Genomic DNA, 17,952 nt, shown 5'->3' with positions numbered 1-17,952 from the left:
ACAGTCTTAAAAGCACATAGTTTCAAAAGATCGTGCTCCGGCCTGTTTTCTTCTTCTAGCTGTTTTTATTAATACCAGTACAATATTCTTTTTCAAGATTCAACACAGAAAGTCTAACAATAGAAGCTTCCGAGATCACAAAGAAGGGGAAGGGGGGTTAGGTCGACAGACCTCTGCCCCCCCCCCCCCGGTAGAAGCGTAACTGGGCGCGCGTACCGTTTGACCGTTTCTGGCCCATAAGTGTGAACGTCTGGCAACAAATAATTCTGTAAAACTAGTAAGAAACTTAAACTTTATACCTGCAAAAAGTTTGTAATATAAATATAAACATTAAAAATAGTTAAAACAAACTCTCAAAACAAAACAAAAAATAATGTAATGATCACAAAAATTTGGCCACACTGTACAGCTTTTATACAAAATACTGGCAACATGTAATTAACAAAACTAAATCACGTTAATTTGATTCTCAAAATATATCACAAGCTTCAACAACAAAATTATAACTTTTTCTTACAAAAAAAATTTAATTTATTACACTTTTTTTTGTGTGGGGTTACGAAGGTTTGGCCACACTGAACATTTTTGTGTTGCTAAACACTGGCAACAAAGGTTCGTGCAACGCGCCAATAAATTGAAATCTAGCAGAGCGCCGCCGCTGACCGGTTCTTTTCCTGCCTGGAGGAACTCTATGCCTGGAGGGGATCCCGGCAAGCAGAACGGCAATCGCTTGGATTACTGTAATACTTGTAGTTGACTCAACTACTCGTCCAGCTGGCGGAAGATGCCGCTAGGGCCCACGGGCTCATGGCCGCCATCTAACGGGGAAGGCTAGGTGACTTCCTCCCTGTCACCCCCTTCCTTCTACCAGTTTGGGCTCAAATAAAGTTCCTTCTCTCTCTCTCTCTCTCTTGTAGTTGACTATAACCAGAAATCTCGGAGGAAAGTAAGTATAATCTCAACACAAAATTGTTACAAGGTTTTAAGTTGAAAAACAAAAAATCAGTCTACACTTCCACACCTCCGATTTGGCTGCGGCGCTTCTTCTTCAAGCATCCAGTTATTGTTGATCACATTCTTCGTGATTCGTAATACTTTGTTGCGTCTGTTGTTGCGCGCTTCATACAAAATCACGCTTCGTACAGCAGGTTCATGGACTAAGTAGGGAAAAACCGCGGATCGTTTGACCAGGAAGTGCAGTGGTAGCCCTAGCTTTTCTTTAGTCTGACGAGTTTTCCGCACTGATCGTCATTGCGCTTGCTTGCTGTGGACCTTGGGGAAATGTTTGATCAAGTGGATCCAGTCAGTGTTTAGTGACAGCATGCAGGAGCAGCAGCGAAGGAACGAAGCCAGGCATGTCCTTTCACCGAAAAGCACGCGTCGCAACAGCTGTTCAAGACGATCGCAAGCTGATTCAATTCCGTGGTCATGTTTCTCGCGCAAACCATCGTGTGTACGACCAACGATACGGCCTAGCTAATGCATTTGTGGATGCATGTGCCCAGTTCGAATGAAGCTTAATTTGGGTTGCGAAAAGTGGCACTGCATGTGATGCCACACCTTTTTGACGTGTAGGACAGAGTTGACCGGAACCCCCCCCCCCCCCCCCCCCCCCCTTCTTTTGTTTTGTTCATGCTTGCCACTAGTGTCACTTGTAGTGTCACCAAGTTTTTTATATGGACACTTGCCACCTTCAGTGCGTGCGCGCGAGGCGTTTCCCGTTTCCTCGAATTCGATTTAATTGGGAGCCTGTTAGAGTCACAGTTAATCATTAATTGCTACTCCTTGCCTTGACTGGCTGGGCAAAAAATCAGGACAGGTGGGTGATAGGTTGCCGGGTAGGGGGAGATTTGGCGACACTTACGAGGACCCCGGCCCCACTCCCGGTTTAAACTGTTAAAGGAACCATGAAGACAAAACACACGTTTGTGTTATTCGAAAGATTTCGGGTGTTATAGTGCCCCCAGCGCTTGTCCAAATGCAAATGATGCTTTAATCACTAAGAAATTAATTAAAGTTAAAATTTTGATTTTCCCTCTAAATAGTTCGTTTTCGTTGTCTGCAATGACATCACAGGGCCTTGATTACAATTAGTGAACCTAGATGGCGCCACCACACCGCGGCAAGCCGTTTTCTGCCTTTGGTATGGTTGTGAACGTATTATTATTTACCTGGCTTGTTTTGTTCATGGGGACAATCGTTTCGTGAAACATGGGGCTCGCTCGACAAATACGGTCACGTAAGACATCGTCGCTTGCGTCAATCGGCCAGTGTCGTCTGAAACAACCCCAAAGCCCCACAGTCCTGTGCAGCTAAACCAAGCATAGTGGGCGCAGTACCAACAGCAGTACGCATTGGTACTTCTATGTTTATGTGTGCTTTCGTAACTTCCACTGTTTGTCCCACCATCTTAGGGCTTTAAAAAGAATATGCCCTAAATTTAAGTGCAAATAGCTCGTTCGGCAAGCTTATAAGCTCTGCCTAGTTTGCTTTTGCCGCCAATCGCAGAGCTGTCTGGTATGACATCATAGGTTCTGTTGCGGGAAATGAGCGAGTGGGTCGCATGGCCACCCCTTTTTTTCCTAATTATGTAGCTTATTTGGGCGAAGTTTACGTTAAAAGTGGGGTCAGTATGATTCTAACGAGGCAATCTTGAATGAACCAAACTTGTGTTTTCTCTTCATGGCTCCTTTAACAAACTGCACAATTTTCTCCGTTGCTACGAGTCATTTAGTAAAGGTGAAGAGCGAACGTGTGATCTTATGGTAATGCAGCATTAAATGTTTGTGCAACTTCTACCACGAAGGCAAATGGTGCAGCTGTCAGTGAAGTGATTCGCTTAAATTGGGTTTTTTTGTCCAGATATACATGTCTGCAACACGGCAGCGGTGCCCACGCTTCGTGGACTTGTGGTCCCAACCTGGGTCCTGGAGGTGGTTGTGCACAAGAGCTTACCGAGTGAGGTAAGGGCCTGCACCTGTACATAAAACTGCAAGGAACAGGCCATTCTGGGAACAAAAAACAATGTAATCACCCTGTCCTCAAGAAGGGCATTTTATAAAAACAAGCATGTCAGGTTTCACCATTAAAATATGTTTTCAAAATATGATGGTCTTCCTACAAAATCAGTAATAAAAAACTTCCTAGAGGCACTGAAGGCTGCTCACAAACGTTGAAGTGCAAAATCATTGTGGTTTCCCCTGGCCATGCTTACGAAGGTCTTGTTTATACTACTACATCGTGCTTGCATCCCTTCTTTACTTTCCTTTCTTCAGCTCTTGTCTCTCCTCGCTACATTCTTTGCCTCCCGGGCTGCTTTGCCTGCGCAGTCGACTGCCCTTAGCTGGTACATAGAACTTTCCATCACGAGACACAGTGCGAAAGACTTCAGCAGGCAGACTGGTGACACATCACGTGACTGCCTCCCCAGGGTCAGTCTTGTTCATGGCTCGGGTGCACCTGTTCCGACGTGCTGTCATATGTATTTCCTCCCCACTGGCTTGGCTGTCACATGCCCAATGTGCTTGCAGTAGACACATGTTTAGCATAATTTGTTGCTGAGGTAGTTGGTTCATGACTTAAGGGCAACAGCTACAGCCCTAAGGAGACGCCAACGAAGGGAGACATAAACGACATATATGGGTGCACCTTTAGCCAGCCACCAGAATAATACAGAAGCCGTGGTATCAAAGAAGAGGGTTTGTCTCGCACCTTGAGGGCACAAGTGTGATGCCCATGCAAACCTAAATGTATCTAACTTGTTTTCAAAACCATTAATCCACTTTGTGTACAGTAACTGCCCCGAGAAATTGGACATCAATTCAAGCTTTTTTGTCGTGTTTTTATTTTTTGTGGCGTCGGCCATGTTTGGTGTCAGCCGAAAGTGTCAACACTGGAGTTAAAGCCTGTGAGGCATATAAAGCTTTTGTAATAATAAATGATTGTTGCTTGTGGCAGATAACTGTACAGTAGCTTTCCTGTTATATTCAGACTTCAACCCCACACTTTATATGCATGCCCCCATTCTACACTGCAGCACTTTCCATCATAGATTTCTAATTTGCAGTAAAAAATATATTAGCCACAACTATACTCTGTTTCATGTTTTACAATATTTACAATAAACAAGCAGTCATCTACGTAAAGAAAAAAAAATTGGCGCAGCTTGCACTAGTGGTGCTTAGTGTTTAGTGACAGTATGCAGGAGCAGCAGCGAATGAACGGAACCAGGCCTGTCCTTTCACCACTTCAGCACACGTATCGCTTCTGGATAACAGCTGTTCGAGACGATCGTAAGACGCTCTTTCGCAAACCATGTTTTGAACGTTGTGTGTACAAACAACAGTACGAGCTAGTTGATGCATCGATGCATGTGCCTAGTTCGAATGAAGTTGAAGTGGCACTGAAAGTGATGCCACCACTTTTTGACTTGGACTGAGTTGTCCTGCAGGCCCTCTTTTTTTTTTTTTTCCATTCTTGCCAACTTCAGTGTGCGCGAAATGTTTTCTTGTTTGCTCGCCTTCAATTTAATGAGTATTCTGTTCCATTAATTCTAGCCTCAAGGTTTGCTATGTAGATTTTCAAGGACGACGCATGAAATTGGCTTATGCGTACCACACTACTCACGGTTAGAGCAGTACGCTTTTTTCATTCGGTGCAAAACCGCTACTGCTCACTGACCAACGAGTCACGGTTACTCATTAATCACCACCTGTTGCTTTGGAGGCTTTCGACCAGTCGTAGACATCGCCACAGTTATGTTCGATCAATCTGTAATTGTTATTAGTAATAATAATTAACGGTGACTGGTTAGTAAAATGATCGGTAAGTGTATGGTTGGCTGGGCAAAAAAAATCGAGACAGACGGCAGTTCTTTGTGAAGTGGGAGTGAAGTTGCCAGTAGGGTGAGATTGTTGCTACGAATCATTTAGTAAAATTGGAGATCGAACGTGTGGTCTTATGATAATGCAGCAGTAAATGTTTGTGCAATTTCTACCACCAAGGCAAGTGCTGCAGCCGTCAATGAAGTGACAAGAAACACCTTCTAGTATACTGGCAATTAATTAGCTTTAATTGGGTTTGCCCAGATATGCAGGTCTGCAACTTGGCAGCGGGGCCTACGCTTTGTGGGCTTGTGATCCCAAACTGGGTCCAGGAGGTTGTCGTACTCAAGTGCTCACCGAGTGAGGTAAGGGCCTGCACCTCTACATCATTGTGGAAACAAAATAAAATTGTTTTAATCACTTTATCCTCAAAGAGGGGTAGTGGACTTTGGAAAACAAACATATCTAGTTTCACCCTTAAAGTATATTTTTAAGGTATGACGGCCAGCTTAAAACAGCAGTGATAGATAAATTGTTGGGGGCACTGAAGTCTGCTCACGTACTTTGATATGTGAAATCGGTGTAGCTTCCGCTTCCCCTGGCCATGTTTATCAAAGACCCATTTACTGCTACATGGTGTTTGCATCTCCTTCTTTGCTTGTTTCTTTCATTCGCCTTTTGTCTCTCTTTGCTACATTCTTTGCCTCCTTCGTTTTGGCGTTGTTTGTGCTGTGGACTGCACTCAGCTGGTACAGAAACTGGCATTGCATCCAACATAGAAGCACTTTCCATCATGAGACACAGTGTGAATGACTTCAACAGGCAGTCGGCAACACTTCCCACCGCTACCTTGCCAGAATCAGTGTTCTTCATGACTGCGGCGCACCTGTTCTTCTTACGTGTCGTGACGTGCATGTTTTCTCCATTGGCTATGCTATCACATGCCCAACAATGCACACACTAGGCGCACCTTTAACAAAGCAATCAAATACTCCTCCGTTTAACGATAACGATGGTTGAAATACTCAGCTTCCTCGTGGGGGATTTGTCCACTGTCATTGGGGTTGCAGACTTTGATCGTTGGTGGGCTGGACTTGGCGTCATTGGGATTTGGAATTTGATTATTGACAGTTTGGACTTTCATCGTTGTGGCTTTAACTTCGCTTTCACCATTTTTTGAGGAAGCTTCGCATTTCAACCATCATTGTCGTTAGACAAAAGGGTGTTTGAACTCTCGGTCTAGAGTATGACCAAAGACTGTGCTCTTTATGCGAACACCTGTTTCTTATCGAGACAGTTTACTACACTGCGATTGTGCTCTCTGGTGCTTTATGACCACGGGAAGCATTTTGATTTTTCTTCACTTCACCCAGGATCGTCATAATCGTCACATAAAGTTGGCTTTGCTGCAAAGCGTTTGGGTAGACTACAGATGACATCAGTGTGAGGCGGAAAGCTTCGCTTTAAAACTTGTTAGTTGGTTCACGACTTAAGGACAATAGCTGCAGCTCTAGGAAGAAATGAGCAACAATGTATGGCACACCTTTGGGTATCCAGAAGTGTGTAGAATACATGCTGTTGGGGTAGCCTGCCCTTCTTGTACCCCAGAGGTCTTTTCCAAGCCATTAATCTACTTTGTATACAGAAACCTCCAGAGAAATTTGGCATCAATTCGAGCTTTTTTGACGTGTTTTTACTTTTTTTGGCTTCGGCCACGTTTGGTGTCAGCTGCCAACGGCAACACCAGATTTTTTTACCTGTGAGTCATATAAACCTTTTGTAATACAGTCAAACCCAGTTGTGGCGAACTGTAATATGCGCCGCGATTAGTTTTATATATCCAATATTTCGATGTAGCCGAACCCATCTATAATGAATTTTTTTGTTACGAGTTTGCAATACACGGGACTCCCCCCTCCTGCCTTTCCCACATAACGAAATGAACGCAAAGTATGCCATTACGTTACACAAAACAATTCATTTATTGCATGCAATACAGCTTCTTTACGCCTTAACTGCGTACTTCACAAGAAAGGGGTGATTTTTGTTTTCAATTTCGTTTTGGCGGCACCAACCAGCACCGGATTCTCTACACGAGACGTCGTTTGCACCAGTTCAAGTCCATGTCCTTCAATATCGAAGCAATATTGGCGGAGAACATAGACTGGCAAAAGCGCTTCATAAAGCGGCGGACGGCTTTACGTTGTGACATCCAGTGCTTTCAGCAGCACCAGCTGCCATGACATTGGCGACGGTGTGTGCGCTCGAGGGAATCACAGTGACGGCAACATCATTGTCAACACTCAGGAAATCCTCTGAGGACACTCCTTTCGGCACAGCATCTGTAACATTGGCGAGCTCTTTGTGCAGTTTGCCGATGATGCTGTCTTTGTCCGGACTCGCTGGCTGGATGGGCACCGTCGTGAATCCCGTGCGGCGGAAACAGTTACAGAAGGTGTCGGGCGTCACGTCGGTCCATGCGAGGCTCAAAATCTCAATCGTGGCCAATGAGCATCTCAATCGCTGCTCCGAGACCACGCATTTCGGTAGCAGTTGTAGGCGCGCCCAGTTCGATATAGTATCGGATGTGAACTTCGTTATAAGGAATATGCTTCGCATGCATTTTCGTAACAGATTTGCTTTTGTTCGATATGTAGCGTAATTCGTCTATCCGGGTTCGTTATAATCAAGTTTGACTGAAATAATTGATTGTTGCTGGTGGCAGATAACTACAGTAGCTTTCCTGTAGTGTCCAGATTTCAACTCCACTTTTTATGTGTATGCCCCCTTCTCGACTGGAGTGCTTTCCATCCTAAATTAATTTGCAGTAAATTTATTAGCCAAAACAATACCCTATTCCGCATTTTACAATAAACGAGCATTCATTTACGTAAAGAAAAAAGTTATTTGTATTTATGAAGTAGGCTGCGTGTTGCATCGGCTACGCTAACTGTTTACATAAATGTACTGGTAAAACTAAGCTTTTGTAGACATTGTGCTTTCTCGTGATGGCCATATGCGGTGGCTCCTTCGATTTGCCTGTGATGTGGTGCACATTTTGCTACAGGTGCTGCATGAGGAGAGACAGCCAGTGGTCCCTGTGCTGTGGCTGGTCCTGCTGCTTGGCTGCCGCAACAGCTGACGCCTCCCAAGACTAGGAAAAGAGATCACCAAGACCGGTGGGTGCAGAGTTGGGAAATTTCAGCCAAATAACAATGCCTTACAACACAGACTCGGACATACAGCAGGCTACACAGCATGTTGTTGGTCTAACTGCGAGGAGAGCTGCAAACTCTATACACATTACTTGGACTTTGCTGGCATAGAAAAATGACTTGGTTTGCTTTATTAAAAGGTGTGTAACTTTTCAAGGCCTAACTACAATAACCATTTAAAATATCCATTGCTACTTGGTAGAAGTTGCCTAGTGACAAGCTTCTAGTGCTACAGAAGAGGGCTGTAAAAGTAACACGTGTTGATGGTGCCTTACAGGTATTTTCAAACTAAGCATGAAGACAAAATATGGGTTTGCTACACAGAATGACTTATAAGTCCCAGTGCTCGATATCTTATATTTAATAGAATCATGACATGTTTATGTCCCCTCCCCAAAGTTCAACACAGTTAAAATCTTGGTTTGAATGAAAAAGAGACAGGATTTTCAAAGTGTGGGTATTTAAAATAATCACTATGTTATATGCCCTTTGTATCATTCTGCTGTAGTTTGGGAGCTGGGGGTGTTGTGGTGCTGCTACTTGTGTTTAGTCTGATGTCTTTTGGCTGGGCGCCCACACGGGGCACTTTGAATAATCTTAGGGACAGTGAGTGGTGACACCACGTACCCCGAGCTCCCATACTTAAGCTGTTACCTACCGTGGCGAGAATTTTAAAGGTGAAGGGTTAGAAGCCGCGCACGGTGCCCGTCGAAGTTTTGGTCGTGCTCCGGCGGACGGGCTCCCTGTCTGTTTATCAGGCAGGGGGCTCTGGGTCCTTGCTGAGCATGAGGGTAACCTCAGTGGACTTGATACCCCTGCCCTCATTCATACTATGCTGTATGGTATTTTTCATATCTCCGCTTTCAAATGTTCGAAGCAATCTTTAAACCCCTATCCAACCTTGTCTTCACAAACTCGGACAACTTTCCCCGTTCCTGAGTAATGGGCCATTCCATGCCAAACGTCTCAGCCATAAAGTCGACCATCACGGATTTGTTCAGTAAAAATTGTGGGCCATCCTCGAATGGGCCACAATGCTCCCTCAAAGTGTTTTGGTGCAAAAAAAATTTTGTTCTTTTTCTAGCCGCCCTTTCATCTCCAGGGTTTAACGTGAAGTTAGGTCTGTCAAGGAATTCATGAAAAACTCGCGTCTTTTTCAGTCTCTAACAATTTTTCGTTGACGTCATGTTGAGGCCCTGGGCTGCTCTATGCTTTATTTCTAAAATATTTTTTTTTTTTGCTGTCACTTTTTTTTTTTGCTGCCATTTAGAAAATACACGATTTTGAGCATTTTCAAACATTTTTAGCAAGTACAAGCACATTCTCTCAGCCAATGAAGTAATTGTTTGTGCATTTCACCATTGTGGATAATTGGTAAAAAATATACTGACAATGAAAAAAGTAGAAATGTGCGAGAAAACATTTGTCAAATTTGGAAAAATCTCCTTTCTGGCCCATATTCACCCCAAAATTGCGCATTGTTGTGCTTGTAGTAAATATCAAATACAAAGCATTCGCTAGTACAAATGATCGCAGTTCATTTCAGGAAGTTTAACGAGAACAGTTTTTGTTTTAGCAGGTGGTGGTGGTGAAAAACGTTCTTTTGTTTTAGCAGACAAAAAAAAATTTGAAATTGTACACCGACACTACTTCACGTTGTTCCACAGAGCGTCTTCACTGCACGGCATGCGCCTGCCTGCATGAAAGGCGCGCGATCCAGCGGGTTCGCGCTGCAAGAATACATTTTCCTGCAATGGTATTTCGTAGTGTCAAAACGGGAAAAAGGGATAATTCGCGTGTTGGTGGGAAGAGTACAACGTAGAGGTAGTGGTGGTGCGCCCATTTATGAGCACGTGTAGACTCAACGACTGGCAGGACGTAGACGTGCATTGAAAGAAACGCGATTGCCACTGGCAGTTTCTCTGGGCAAGGAATGGCAAATTCTATGCTTGCAAAAACGAAGGAAGTGACCTTGTGCACATTCAGTCCGAGAGTGACCTGAACAAAATTGTGTAATGTAATCTGCACTTATCTGTGCGCAACACGCTGTTAATGTGCAGTACCAAGAATATATCCTACCATCTGAAGTGACGCCGGCTGATTCACAGCGCTCGGTATCGTCAATACACAAAGTCGCGCTCCCGCTCACCCAAACAGGATGAGGTTTGCACGTTCCTTCATCAGCTTGAATTTCTGCATGCCTCTCAGTACCCTAAAACAGTAGTTCTCAACCATAAGAGTGCCGGGAGCTCCTTTTGGGCTCGTAAAAGTGATAAAGGACGCCATAAGGAACTATGTTGATTCTCGTCATAGTTCCAAACAGCTTGCACTTGTATCTTGCACTTATTGAAGGCCCATCTTTTGTGTGACTTTTATGCTGATTCATATCATATTGTCAAACAATCTGTACTTGCAGAATACAGTAGCCAAAACCCCTATATGATGCCTGGCTTTTTTGCACAGCTGGCGTGCTGTGTAAAATTTCAACACTAAATGTGCGCTACTCAGGGAAGTTCAACGTATGTGTCATGCAGTGAATTGCCCCTTTGTTGCATTGCTGGCTAAATTTTGCAAAAATATGACCATCAGGGAGGAGGCCAGAGTTTCAGGAAAGTCTTCACGGAACCCTGAATTGTGTTCATGGACTTTCATTCGGGAACCACTGCCCTAAAGCAGTGGTTCTCAGCCATTGATGTGCTGGGACCCCTTGTGGACCTGTAGAAGTGATGGGGGAGCCCTTCCTGTGGGGGATAAGGGAGATAAGGAAGTTAGCACAACTGGAGCATGAAACTTTAGTGCACTTTACTGGACTTTACTTAACTTTAATGTATAAAAGTACCACATCACTTTCTGTTCATTAATAATTGGAAGAGTTGCACCTAAAACGAGTTGCATATATGTGGCCACATTCAATCTGTTTGGTACTTGCTTTTCATTATGCAAGCCTGGAAAATGTATGCTCGCATGCATACGTTGTAGAAAATTGTAACAGATGCATAGCAGTTACCCTATGGAGAAGGGAGAACATTTGTGCAGTTCAACCAAAATGCCTCAGTGCTGGCAGCAGCAAACTTAGCCTCATCACTGTGTTCTCTGGAGCTCCAGCAATTCATTTTCAGCTTCGTCACAGTCATGTGCAAAGCAGTTAACCCTGTTCTGTCCGTTGTCGGGCCCTGCCCAACACGGCCATACACAACTACACGGCCGTAGTGGTCCGATGTTGGGCATGCCCGACTTGGGTGTCCAAGGTGAAATTTCGTGGTCTTTCTCACTTTTTTCTCACAAGTGGGTAAAATGTCCGGCCGTTCTGGTCCGGACCTTTTACCCACTTTTCAGACCGGAACGACCGGAAAGTGGGTGAAAGGTTCAGACCAGAAAGGGTTAATGGCAGTTTCAGATTCAGGGAAGTATTAAGAAATAATACCGTATTTACTCGCGTAATGAACCCACTCGCGTAATGAACCCTCCCCCCACTTTTCTTCTTGAGAATTTACTTTTGTGTCACATTGAATAAAACATGCAGCGGGAATATGTTTTTATCTCAGCATGGTTGCTGATGCTGTAGATGATCGCAGTAACTTGATATCACGCTACAGTATGCTCAGAAATGCTAAAAACGCATTCCAACAAAAAGAAATCTCAACAGTAGCCAGAGACGTGAGCGTGAATGCTGTGGCTCACAATTTAAAAATTGCGCACTTGCGGAGTGCCACCTGCTGAACGCAAAACAACCCTTCTTGCGCCATAGAAACATTGCAGCGTGCGAACAAAGCACAAAACGTACTTCGCACTCTTTCCTTGCTCTTTGCTGTTCCAGCCGGTTTTGGCGGCGTGCGAACAAAGCACAAAACGTACTCCGCACTCTTTCCGTGCTCTTTGCTGTTCTGGCTGGTTTTGGCGGTGTGTGAACAAAGCACAAAACATACTCCGCTGCTCTTGCTGTTCCGCGATGTCGCCATTACGCTCCGTGGTTTTGTTGTTCAGCTGTGTTGCGGCTTTTTTTTTTTTTTGTGCTCCTGGTGTGCGCCGTATGATGAGCCAGTACGTGAGCAACACAGCCGGTTTTAAACTGAAGGTGGTGGAGCATGCGTTGATGCACATGGAAACCGCGCAGCTGGGCAGTTTCGTGTGCGTGTAAGCTACCAGTGCGTGTAAGCTACGAGTGAAAACGAGAGGTTTTTGGGCGGTGAACAGGGATTGCCGTGTGTTTCGTGGGCCCAAAGAGGGGAAGTTTCCTGGTGTTGGAAAAGATATTTTGGAGTGCCTTGACGGCACGGAAGATGGTGCGCCGTGGGCCGACAACAAATGTGAAGCCGCAAGCGACTTCAGTGAGGAGGACAGCTCCATATGACTAGCATGTTGGGAATAATAAAAAAGAAATTTGATTACATAATTACCTACGTGTTTTTACAAAAATGGTAAAGCTCTAACAGCACTTCTCGTAGCAATTATATTGTATGAAATTTCAACTTTTAAAAATCTCTTGCAATTTTTTCCCGCATAATGAACCCTCCCCCCAAATTCATGCCGAATTTTCTAGAAAAAAAGTGGGTTCATTATGCGAGTAAATACGGTATTAAAAGTGGATTATTGCGTTCACTCGTCACATTGAAAAGACCTTTAAAAATTGGCAGCATCGATATCCCAGAGTGATATTGCTACACAATGCTAAAAGCATTACTCTGGTGTTGGAAAGCAATGACCTCCAGTGATATGGGGAGCCATCACGCTGTCCACTAGCAGGAGGGGTGGGTGATGTACAGGGGTCTCTCACCCAATAGAATGGAGAGCCGAATTATGATTCCTCACTCTTTTGGTAAACCATGATGTTTCAGTTTGCCTCCCCCTGGTCTGAAAAACAAGATCATTGTCCCTATCCTTATGAGGGGCACACGTATGGTCATGCACACAATGGCACATGCTGACATGTACACTTGAGTGAAGTTCTTTGACAGGTACACGGCAGAAAAACATCTAATTAGAGCAAGCATTACTTAAACCGAGGAAACAAAATATCTGAAAAAAAAAACATATATTAATAAAACTGGGAAATGTTTGAATTCGGGAAAACAATTTATCAAAATAGCCGACTAAGAACAGATCATGCAGCATGTGTATTGGCATAGCATTTCAAGAAGTGTTGGAGTTCTGGGTAATTCACCGGGCACTCGAGTATAACGCTTGCAGCTAACATAACCAGGGCTCCCCAACACTTCTTATCCCTACTGCACGGTTTTATAAGCACTCAAATAAACAAATAAATAAAAAGGCTCCACAGGTGATGACTTGAAGTTTATCTAACCAGCGCTCGATGACATTCCTTAGCCTTAATGTACTGCTTTCAAAGCACAACCAGCTTTATAGATACCGACCTGCCCACGCATGCCGATACAGCATCGCGAATTTGTTATTGCTTGTTTGTTTGTTTTTAGTTCTTTCCGATGCCTCTGCACCAGCTGGTGCTGCATTTTAATCTCAGTTTTGCCGCTGTATATGTGTTTGCTCAGCCTGCCATCCTTTTTATTTTCTATTTATCTTGGTCCGTTGTGCTCAGCACTTGGCGGGCTTCCACCAAAAGCACACCCACCTAGGTATCGTCTGCAAAAAACTGTCCACAGCTGCTAACGGGTTCCATGACATTCCATGCGTTTGGTAGTGCGTGTACATCCGAAAGAATAAAAAAAAAAAACATTGAGTGCGGTTTGTTCTATGAGATGGAACAGAAAAAATTAACACGAAGAAGCACTTTGCGCGCACTATTTCATATACAGAAGAAAAAGGAAAGGCAGGAAGAAACGCTTGGCACGCAGTAAATTCCCATTGGCTTACGACGCACAGCGCGAGTACTATAACAACAACAGCAAAAAAAAAAAAAAAAAAAACTAGAGTGCATCAGAAATTTCTCATGCAGTCTTGGTTGGCCATTACCTTCTGTGGAGCAGTTTAGCAGCAGCTTGAATAGTGATTCTTGAAAAATCTTGAGGCATCTCCATCATACACGACTGTATTTGTTGCGTACAGCTGTTGCATACAGTCGGCATGGATTAGTACGACCGCTACATATTTATTATGCGAGCAGTCGCAGCAGGCCCCACTGTGAGCGAAGTGCTGGTGAAATGTTTCAAAGCAGGAACAGCAGAAAATGCTTCTGTAGCATTTTGGTGCTTCCAAATGATCTCACAGGAGCTTGACAACGACCACTGACTGTACTGATGAACCTCCTGCCCATCATATCCAGGGACCCCTGCAGCGCTCTGCCACCGCTGTGTGCCCACTTGCTGATCTGAAGCAACCGTCCACGGAGTCCCGTTTGTGCAGCCACAGCAAAAGCCGCAGAAGGAGGCGTGGAGCCTGGGGCTGGTCAATGAGCCTTGGTGGCCAATCCAGGATACCATGGTACAGCCAGGAGGTCAGAAACAGCTGCAAGAACCAAGCTCCTTCTAAATCCGGGCCCCAGAGCACCACCTGCCTCAAGGTGAGCTGGGCTGAGCACTTTCCTCCCCTCCCTTCCAACGACACCTCCCCTTACCTTACTTACAATATACAGGGTGTCCCAGCTATCATGCACCAAGATTTAAAAAAAGAGTAATGGCGTAACTCGAAGAAAACCTAGTGCATAATGTTTGCGGTACTGTGGAGATGCGGGCAGCATTTTTTTCGTAATGAGATTTAACTAATTAATTGTATTTAATTATCCAACTCGAGAAGTACTGTCCTAATCACTAAAGTGCCAATGAGGCACTTGTAGTTACCCACGAGGGGCATCTAACTGCGGTATTTTCAGCGACGAACTAATTGCGTACTCATTTATTCTGACTGATAAAGAAAACCCGCGAAATATGAAAAATACCACGTGACGGCGCTTCCGCGCGCGTGAGCGCGCTTCGTAAAGCAATGCCCTCAGACAGGCTGAGTCTGAGTTAGCCAGAACGAAATAAACAAAAGAAAGAAAGAAGAAATCGTGACCGCGTTTGTGCCGTATCTGCACACGCGCCCCGCGAATCTTGCTGTTGCTGCTCCTTCCATGCATGCCAGTGATACGCTGTCTCTTCGAGCGGGTGACAGGCGAAGTAGTTGTTTGCAATCAACTTATTTGGGGGCGCTGCTTTACGATACGCGCGGGAGCGTCGTCACGTGGTATTTTTCATATTTCGCGGGTTTTCTTTATCAGCCAGAATAAATGAGTACGCAAATAGTTCTTCGCTGAAAATACCGCAGTTAGATGCCCCTCGCGGGTACCTACAAGTGCCTCATTGACACTTTGGGGATCAGGACAGTAATTACCGAGTTAGATAATTAATTACAATTATTTAATTAACTATAATTAACGAAAAAAATACTGTCCACTTCTCCACAGTACCGCAAACATTATGCACTAGGTTTTCTTAGAGTAACTCCATCGCTCTTTTTTTAAATCTTGGTGCATGATAGCTGGGACACCCTGTATATCAAGTTTTACTCACTACACAATTGCTTTCTTACGCGACAAAACATCTGATGAAGCATACAACTCCGAATTTTCTCCAACAGAGCTTTTGGTTGTCCTGGGAACATGTAAGGCTTCAACGCCAGGGGCAATGATTCAACATATGCACACAGAAACTCTCCAAACACTAGGGTTGCCACCTGCCCAATTTTGGACCGGCCCGACCCGTTTATTTAACCAGCGGGCCGGTTGCCGGTCCATAAACCAGCTGTCACTGGCCAGTTCTTTGGCCCTCGTGCCATGATTATGTCCGTTTTGGCGTTTTATAAGCGTCAATTCAACAACTAAGACGATAAATATGTGTCGACAAGCTGCGCAAAGACACGCGAGCAGAGAAAATACGCGGGTGAGCGCGCTGCCTGAGATGGAGGGGGAGTTAATGTAGGAACAAAACAACGAAATGCTGCCGCCGCGGTCAGAAACTGCTGTTATATTTCAGTGAAGCTCATACAGGGTCATTTCAGATAAGATCGAACAAAGCATGGCTGGTCGACCTCTTCAATTCGCTTGAAATTTTTTTACCTCATTCCCGCATGTATGTAATGTGCGGATTCACAAATATTTTCGGCGGAAAAAATTTTGGCCGACTGAAAAAAAAATTTGGAACCCACCCGCGTGGACCCCGGCCGCTACCTGCCCATGCGCCGCGGCCAATTTCAGCGACGTCTAGCAAAACATATACTAATCAGGCGGGAATGGTAATTTTTATGCCTAATCTACGCCTGGTGTACATTTCGCGCCCAAAATATCGTTGGCTAGAAGAACATATATTTTTTGTAATAAATTTCCAAATCTTGCTCGGAGCGCATTTTGTTGTGTACTTTGCGGGCCAGTATTATCGTAAGTAATGGAGCTAGAGTGTTAAAATTTGAGTGAGGGCTGCTCCTGGCAAGCACAAATAAGGGCCGTAAATATCGTGTCTGTGCACACTACGGTTAAAAAGTAAATGGCGCACAATTGTGAAAAAAAAACTAAAACACTCCGAGTTCAGAGGCTTATTAAAAAAAAACACTTCTTCGATTTTGCTGAAATTCTCCCCAGATATTAACCTGTGAATGTACTTCAATGATCATTAAAAACATGTTGCATCATTTTGTTCCTACAGCGCGAGAAAAAAGCCTGGTCGGCCAGGTCTTCACAAGATCCTGAGACACGAAACAGTGAGAGCAACTTCCAGTGAATGTGCAGACGTTTGATAATTTTTTTGTACCAAAGGCAAACTGTTACTTATTGATAGTATTACAGAGAATTCAGAAGCAAAACTGAAATTTTTATGTGAATTTTGGAATGAAAATAAACAATCTGCGCACCGCTAAACGTGTACTCTTCGAAGAAAAAACGGAGGAACACCAGATTCACGCGCATTTAAGAAAAAACCCTTCTTCGAGTTTTATGAAGCTTTCCACGGATATTTTCCTCCTACTTTAATTGCGTGAGCCATTAAAAAAACTCGCATCATTTTGATCACTGAAAAGCAAAAGAGCCTTGTCAAGCATGCTCGTCACAAGGAGCTGAGACATAAAACGACGATTGTGACTTTCTGCAGATTTCCCTTATTTATTTTGTAGAAAGGGCAGAATATCTTCTGAGATAAGGAGAATAGAATAGCCAAGAAACATTAACGAAGTCAACGTTTGAAATGACAGCGTTCCATCGGCACCCCATTAATACCGTGCAGCTACTAGCTGTTTATTTACACGTTGCTTGCTGCATCAATGTTCACAGTTTCCTCAAAGGGGCACAAACAGTCCGCGCTGCACATAGTTTGCATATATCTGCTTCTGATGACTTCCTTAAACGCCACACGTGCCAGGACTGTATGCCGGGAAAGGCACGCACTGTTCGCCATTCTTCCTTTTTTGTTTCGCGATAGCTGGAAACTTCGTTCCCCTCGAGGTATATGAAGTGAATGCCCTTGATCTTCTCAGACAACACAGTTACCATGTCTTTTGCCGTCTGAATCGCATTTCTTAGTGGTTCTCTTAGGTTGTAAAGTGTCGCCTGGTGTTTGACGATTCCCCCAACTCCGTCGCAGGCATTCTTTCCGTGCCCTGTTGCGGAGAATATCCATTGCGTTTCATGAAGCTGGTGAAACGCAATGAAACTCATAAAGCTGGTGCCTGTTTTTAAAGTGACTGGCAGCTCCGTCACTCACATAAGTCACCTTGGAGTACAGTGGCAGATTGTCGTCTACCCACAGCCTGATTTTTGCTAAAGCCAAGCAGGCATGCGCAGAGTCATGGCAGACGTCATCGCTTGCAACCACAAAACTATGACAAAAGAGACTGAGTAACAAGCTAAATATATACAAAAAGAATAATAAAATCAGAATACTTAAAAGGAATAATAAAAAGTGATGAAATGAAGATTAAAATGCGACCGTAGTCAAATAGTGGGGAGGTAGCGCAAGGCACTCTCCCAATGTGAC

The 17,952-nt window shown here is 44.2% G+C and overlaps 1 long non-coding RNA gene across 3 annotated transcripts in view; it reads left to right on the top strand.

Moving 5' to 3' along the window:
* The first annotated feature begins 1,102 nt into the window (after window positions 1-1,102).
* LOC144167836 (uncharacterized) overlaps window positions 1,103-17,952 on the top strand; it is a 25,477-nt gene continuing 8,627 nt past the window's right edge. The window contains exons 1-6 of one of the 3 annotated variants that reach the window (XR_013322143.1): window positions 1,103-1,353; window positions 2,863-2,963; window positions 4,198-4,292; window positions 5,088-5,188; window positions 7,891-8,002; window positions 14,277-14,513. This is a non-coding gene — a long non-coding RNA (uncharacterized LOC144167836). The remainder of the gene's footprint in view (window positions 1,354-2,862; window positions 2,964-4,197; window positions 4,293-5,087; window positions 5,189-7,890; window positions 8,003-14,276; window positions 14,514-17,952) is intronic. The other 2 variants (XR_013322142.1, XR_013322141.1) reach the window with 2 other exon arrangements.

The sequence above is a fragment of the Haemaphysalis longicornis genome, unplaced genomic scaffold, assembly GCF_048455015.1.
Source record: "Haemaphysalis longicornis isolate Haplotype H1 unplaced genomic scaffold, Haemaphysalis longicornis Haplotype H1 scaffold_1, whole genome shotgun sequence".
Taxonomy (NCBI): Eukaryota; Metazoa; Arthropoda; class Arachnida; order Ixodida; family Ixodidae; genus Haemaphysalis; species Haemaphysalis longicornis.
The sequence above is the reverse complement of the archived record's forward strand: the minus strand, read 5'-3'. Positions and strand labels throughout refer to the sequence as shown.